Below are 6,938 nucleotides of genomic sequence, written 5' to 3'. Positions count from 1 at the left end.
GGAACCCCAGAGTTTGTGTTTCCTGCTTTTCCCTTTCACTTTCCCGGAACATTCTGGTTTGCCTCCTCCCCCACCTCGGCTGGGTGGTGGGCCCTCACGGACCTGGCAGGCTCGGTGCTCCAACCTGGGCCTAGTTTTCCAGACAGCAGAGACCAGGGACAGCGCAACCCCTTCCCTCCTCCTGTGACCATTCATTTCCCATGGAAGCTCTGTCCTCCCTCCTCCCATCAAGCAAAGGAGGGCAGCGTATGTCTTGGATCTCCTGAAAATGACCTCCTTCCAGGCTGAGCATCCAGGCTGCCTCGTCAGCTTTGCTGTGGCCAGGTTGTCCCAGCACACCCAGAGGGCCTGGATGCACTTGCTGGTTCCTCACGGGCCCCTGGTGGGGGAGCAAGCTTCGCACCAGGCACTCCCAGGGTAGGTCTCAGGGACTTCTCCATCTGACCTCTTCTGGCCCCCACCGAGCCCTTCAGTGCTGCTCTCTGGGCCTCCACTGGGTCTGACTCCCTGGCACTGGCCTCTGTACCTGCAGCTGGCTTTGGCCCACCACTGTGCAGCATTAGGGGAGGATGGAGGCAGCCTCCTGGTCGGGAAGTCACTGCAAGGTGCTGTGGCTCATCTGCACTTGGCTTTGGGAAGAAAGGGCAACTGAAGACAACTTTCTTTCTTGCATTAAAAAAAAAGTTTAATTGTGCCGAAGCTCGCTTTTGGTGCTTAGTTGTGTCTTCCAGGGCCTGCACCACACAGCGCCTACTGGGACGCTGGCGGAGCATCTGGAGGGCCAAGATGCCAGCAGAGACAGATTGGCAGGCCCGCAGGGGGGTGAGGGCTAGTCCTTGCCCGCCATGCTCAGCCCAGCAGCAGCTGCTGCCTCCTATTAAAGTGAGGCCTCGGTGGGGCTGACACACACACACTCCCATCCCCCACCCCGTCTTTGCTTAGGAGTGGGCTGAGCGGGAGTATTTTATTTGTGGGGGGAGACTGAGGTAGAGAAATCAGGAGAACTTCTGGTGACTGAGGGTGAGGCTGGTCCCCCAGGGTCTAGGGAAGAAGGTACTCTCTGCCTTCTGTGACCTTCACAGCTTCTCCAACCTGGGCCCCTCCCCGGCCTCAGACATGGGGACGTCATGGGGCCCTCGGCACTGGGAGGGGTCCAGTAGACAAGGGTTTATTGTGTGTTCCCTGCTAGCCCCGGGGTGGCTTGGAGACAGTGCGGCAGGCCCTCTGAAGACAGACCAAGCGGACATACCAGCGACAAAAACAATTATGAAAATTATGAAGGGTGGGGCCAGCCGGTGTCAGATAGGGGGCCTGTTGGTACCAGCGGAGGGAGGGGTGAACACTTGAGGTGCAGTCGGGGTAGAGACTGTTCCAGGCTGGCACATTTGTGATGGTAGGCAGGACGCACACAAGGGCCCACAGGTTTTCAGGGCCAGGTCATGTGCCACAGCTCATGTGACAAGCGTCCGGTCTGCTGGCCAGTAGCTGAGCTAGTGGGGGGTTCACCAGCCTTCCCGTTACCACTCAGAAGTTTTGTCTTGACCATTGAGACCTAGGAGGTCACTTTTTCCCCATTTCACAGCTGGGAACCAGAGACTCCACAGAGCTGGGAAAGCCAGTGAGACGTGACACTCAAACCCAGTCCACCTGACTCATGCATGAGCTCTTGCAAGTAGCCTTTATTTTATTTTACGATTTCTTTGCAAGAGAGAATGAGAGAGAGAGAGAGAGAGAGCATGCACATGAGCCAGGGAGAGAAGCAGAGGGAGAGGAAGAAGGAGAAGCAGATTCCCCACTGAGCAGGGAGCCCACTGGGCTCAATCCCAGGACCCTAGGATCATGATCTGAGCTGACTGAGCCACCCAGGCACCCCTGCAAGTAGCCTTTAAAAAGGAAAAGCTCAGGGATCCCTGGGTGGCTCAGTGGTTTAGCGCCTGCCTTTGGCCCAGGGAGTGATCCTGGAGTCCCGGGATCGAGTCCCGCGTCGGGCTCCCGGCATGGAGCCTGCTTCTCCCTCCTCCTGTGTCTCTGCCTCTTTCTCTCTCTCTTTTTCAAATAAATAAATAAATAAATAAATAATAAATAAAAATAGATAAATAAATCTTTAAAAAAAAAAAAAGAAAATCTTGCAGCTCTCTGTTCCCCAAAGTCTGCTCTGAAGACTCAGATTTGAGAACCCCACACTGAAGGTCCAGTGCAATCACTCCAGCCGAGGGCCTTCAAGACTTGGGGCAGCCCTCCGTTTCCAGGGGTCACCCAAGAGGTGGAGTGCACTTGCTGTTAGGGAAAAAACAGAACTTTAAAACAGTTCTTCCAGAATGTGGGTGAGAGGCGCTGCTGGCCGGCTCTGCCCTTTGCAGGCTCTCCGAGGGCCTGCACTCCGCGCGGGGTGCTGCCCCAGGAATTGGCTGTGCCTCTAAGGCTTGAGGGAGAGGCCCTCAGCAGGTGTCTGCCCCCTGCTGCTTCAGAGCTCAGGTCCCCCGTCTGGGTCTGTGTTTTACAGTTGGGGGCGGGGAGGGGCTGCTCTTCTTCTCCCAGGCTGAGGTTTAGGCATGGCCACTCTCCTGAGGGCCAGTTCCTCATCCCTTCCCCCTCCCCCACTCCAGGATCCTGGGCAGAAGACCCCCCCCTTTAGAGATTAGTCTGCAACACAGGGGGGCTGTTGCCACCCAGTCCCCACAGCTCCTGGAATAAGATGCATCTGGGGTCATCTACCCACATGACACCTCAGAGTCCAGCACCCAGGAGGCACTGGGGCCTACCCACTGTCTAGGCCCCACTCAGCAGTTCTGTTTTATATATTGACATCCCGTGAGAACACCTCAGAAAGAACATTCCTCCTAGTGCTTAGTAAACAAAAAAGTAAACCATGAATCCAACCCAGTGTCCTGTTCTTATCTCAAGTGGGCTGGTCTTAGGATTTGCCCAAAGCCACCAGGTTGTGATAGGATTAGGACACCAAGCTACCACTCCTGCCCCTCCTCATTCAAAACACCACAGCTGAGAAAGTGCACAGAAGGCAGGCCTTAGGCCAGACAGGCAGGAGTTAGAATCCCAGCTCTGCCACTTGCTGGGACTCAGCCCCTCCCTCCCGGAGACTGTTTCCTCATGCACCAGATGCGTGACCCCAGCTTCACAGGCAGGGCCCCTGGGGTGCCCAGCTTGAGTGGCCTATGTGGTGGGCCAGAGGGGCTGGTAAGTCTTGGCGCAGGGAGCCCAGCACCCCACCCCACCCAGAACAAAGCAGGCAGGACCCACCCTTCCCTGAGGCCGCTCGCAGACTGGGTGGCGCCCATGGGCCAGAGGGATGGTGGCCAAGGGGGGGCTTAGAGCCTGGCTTCCTGTGCACCCAGAGGGATTGATAATTATAAAACCACGTGGAGTTGCAGCCGCTGTGGAGTGTGGGAGCCCCTATAGTGTTTTGGAACAGCCCAGAGAAGGTTTTTGGAAGAAAAACCAGGATGATGAAATCACCATATGTCCATCCATTTGGAGCTTTGGACTTTTCAAAGGACACACCCTTAGTGTGCTAGGGAGGGCGGAGGATTGAGTATGTGGGGCTGCCAAGACTAGCTTGGGGAGTGGGGACCCTTAACCCCACCATCTCTACCAGCACTTCCCCAAAAAGCCATCCCAGTGGACACTGAAATAAACTCGAGTGCCTGAGCAGCACGACATAGCTTTTATGTGAGCTCTGTACCCCCCCCACCCGCCCCCCTCAACCACACACTCTTCTAGGCAGATGGGCTCCAGCAGCCATTGGTGGCCTTTCTGGGTTCCATTTGCCTCTCACACCTGAGCTGGACATTTCTCCCTGTGCACAAAGACCGGCCCAGAGAGAGGAAGTGACTTGCCCAAGGCCACATGTGTGCGTGGTTAAGAGTAGGCAGGGCGGGATGACGCCGCAGCCAGCCTCATCTTTCCCTGGCTCTCTGGGGCCGGAGTAGGTTACGACTTATGGTGTGGCCAAGGGCAAGGGCAGTCTGTCACTCTAGTTAGCGCAAGACCATCTGCTGAGAGCAGCTTCCAGGGCAGCTCCAGGAGGGGTCATCCTCAGTCACTGGAGCTGAATCTTACTTTTGCTTCACTGGCGTGGGGGGTGGGGGCACAGACCAGGCTGGGGAGACTGAAGACGTGGCTGTGGATGCAGGAGACCCTGGAGACTGTCTTGCTTCTGGTCCCCTCGCAGACCCGGAGGACTATGTTCAGGGGTGGGAGAAGCTGGGTTCCCTGTCACTTATCCCACTTATAAGGGGCCCCCTTATCTGGGCTAGCCTCTCCCCCACCCCCCCACCGCTAGGCCTGGGTCTCACCATCTAAAGGCCCTTGGCAGAAGGTCTATGTCAAGTCCACCGCAGTTTGGCCTTTCCTCGCCCCTGTCCCCAGCATCTGAGCACAACACGCCGCCCTCCTGAGCCGCCAAGCACTGGCCGAAGCCCGCAGCCTAGGTTAGGAGGCAAAGCTGGCACCACTCACCTCCCATCTCCTCTGCCTCAAGGTGTTAATCCTTTTTGTTGTTGTTGTTAAAGATTGTATTTATTTATTCATGAGAGACATAGAGACAGAGGCAGAGACACAGGCAGAGGGAGAAGCAGGCTCCATGCAGGGAGCCCGACATAGGACTCGAGTCCGGGACTCCAGGATCAGGTCCTGGGCTGCAGGCAGCGCTAAACTGCGGAGCCACCCGGGGCTGCCCTCAAGGTATTAATCTGTCAACGGAGGGTAATAATACGTCCTGAAAATAACATATCCGCAGTCACTTTGAAATGCCAAGAAGCATCATAGGAATATTCGTAAGGTGTTATCCAGGTGATCTGCTCCCTGCGAGGCTGGGTGAGAGAGAGTGCCCAGCACCTCAATACCAAAGGGACTCGGAGTGGGGGAGGGAGAGGTTATGAGCAGAGAAGCTGCCCCTGCACCCAGGAGGGCCTCCTACAAGCAGTGACTGAGAAGGTAGTGGGGGTCTCCTGCTCAGACTCACCTGCTGAGCACCCACTGAGCTGGGCCAAGATCCTCGCCCCACACAGGGCTCCGTGGGGCAAGGACTCTGTGGCCCTGGCCGTCTGGCTCATACAAGCTCAGAGAACAGATCTACTGCGGTGAAGCAGCACCACATGCAAGAACTTTCTGCGGCCAGGGCTGGAGGACAGGCTGCTTGCGAAGGCTGGAGCAGTTCAGGCACAGATGGAGTCCCGAGAGGCTTTCTGACCTTGGAGCCACAGTGGAGTGGGCAGGGTGCCCAACCGCCTTTTACAGGCAAGGAAACTGAGGCTTGGAACAAGAATGTGACAAAAAACGAACTCAGGACCAAACAGAATCAAGTATGGGATGGGATGGGGAGTGCCGTGCACCAGTCCCAGTTCTGTGCAAGCAGACCTCGGCGGGACTCAATCCTTGTTGCCTGTGACTCAGTTTCCTCTCTGCTGTCCTATGTGGGGATGGAGTCTTTTTTTTTTTTTTTTTTTTTTTTTAAGATTTTTAATTGTTTAAAGTGATTTCTATACCCTGGGCCTTGAACTCAAAACACTAAGATCGAAAGTCCCATGCTCTAGGATTGAGCCAGCTAGGTGCCCCTATTGTGACAGCTTTCATAGGGAGCCCCAGTAAAAGGCAGGAATTCCAGGCATTCAGGTCCAGGCGCCCCCTGGGCATGGTCTTCAGGGCAAGAGGACAGCCTTGTCTGAGAACAGCACTCAGAGAGGCTAGGGACTTGCCAGAGGCTGCACCTGCAGTGATCCAGGACCCAGGGGCCTCACTGGTTGGCCCGTGACTGCTGACCCCTGGGGGCCGTGGTGGGCCGGGCGGGGAATCAGGCTGTCCAAGAGGGGCCGCGGGGAGTAGAATCGCCCATCTCCCCATCCAGGACACCGTCCCTCCGTTCCTTCGGAGACGGCACTTGGGCTCCCCCGGGGCACCTGGCCCTCCTCTGGTCTCTGGCGCCCCCCTGTGGCCGTTGGTGGGGGCTCTCCCTGCGGGGTCCACCCGGCCCTGCCCCAGGAGAACCTAGAATGCTCCAGGTAAGAGTGCACCAACCGGCCGGACTCCTGCCCCCACGCCTGGCCAGCAGTGAGTGAGCCGGCCTGACTCCGTTTCCCCATTTCGCAGACGGCGGGCACAGGGAAGCCACAGGGCATGTCTCAGAGGACGGCAAACGGGGAACCTGGTAGAAGGCCCCTGTGTGCTGCCAGGGAGGCTCAGCCCAGCTCCAGACACCCAGAGCGCCTCCTCCCTGGACGCTGGCAACGACCCCGCCTGGGCTCAAGGAGGTCCCGGTCAGAGCGGGCAGGCAAATCCTCAAAGAGATCTTTTAATGGAAGAATTTGTTGTCTAAAGCCACTAAAATGCCCCACCCTTCGTTCCCTCCTCTTGGACCGACGCACAGTCCCATGGCGTCCGGGCCAGCCCAGCTGCACACAGCTGGGCAGAAATCAGAAATGCCACTGGACAGACTCAGTCCCTCCCCTCTCCTACCTCGTCCAGCCCAGCTCCCACCTCTCTCTGGCCCTCCGGTTCCAGGCCGGCCGCAGGCCTTGCTCCCGCCTAGGCTTGAGGAGCCTGTGGGGAGTCCAGCCCGGCCCCACTCCGGGGGCTAGTTGCGGGGCCTCCTCACCCTCAGCCTCTCCAATCCCCTTCGTCCTCCTCAAGCCTCGGTGTGTCCGTCTGCCAAATGGGTGTAATCATCCCTGCCTCACCTACCTGTCTCCCAGGTGGGCAGTAACGATACAAATAAAATGAAATCGGAAACTAGCGAGTACCCCCGCCCCGCCCCGCCCGCCCCGCCCCGCCCCCGCTCCGGGGGGGAGGCTGGCCAAGCGCTGCGGGCATCCCGGGGAGGGGACTACAACTCCCATCCGGCTCCGGGGCCGCGGGCGTCTCCAGGCCCCTCTCCCAGAGCAGAGGGAGAGGCTGTCGCTGTCCCAGGGGGCGAGGGAAGCGCT

The sequence above is a fragment of the Canis aureus genome, chromosome 21 (genome assembly GCF_053574225.1).
Source record: "Canis aureus isolate CA01 chromosome 21, VMU_Caureus_v.1.0, whole genome shotgun sequence".
Classification (NCBI taxonomy): Eukaryota; Metazoa; Chordata; class Mammalia; order Carnivora; family Canidae; genus Canis; species Canis aureus.
The sequence above is the reverse complement of the archived record's forward strand: the minus strand, read 5'-3'. Positions refer to the sequence as shown.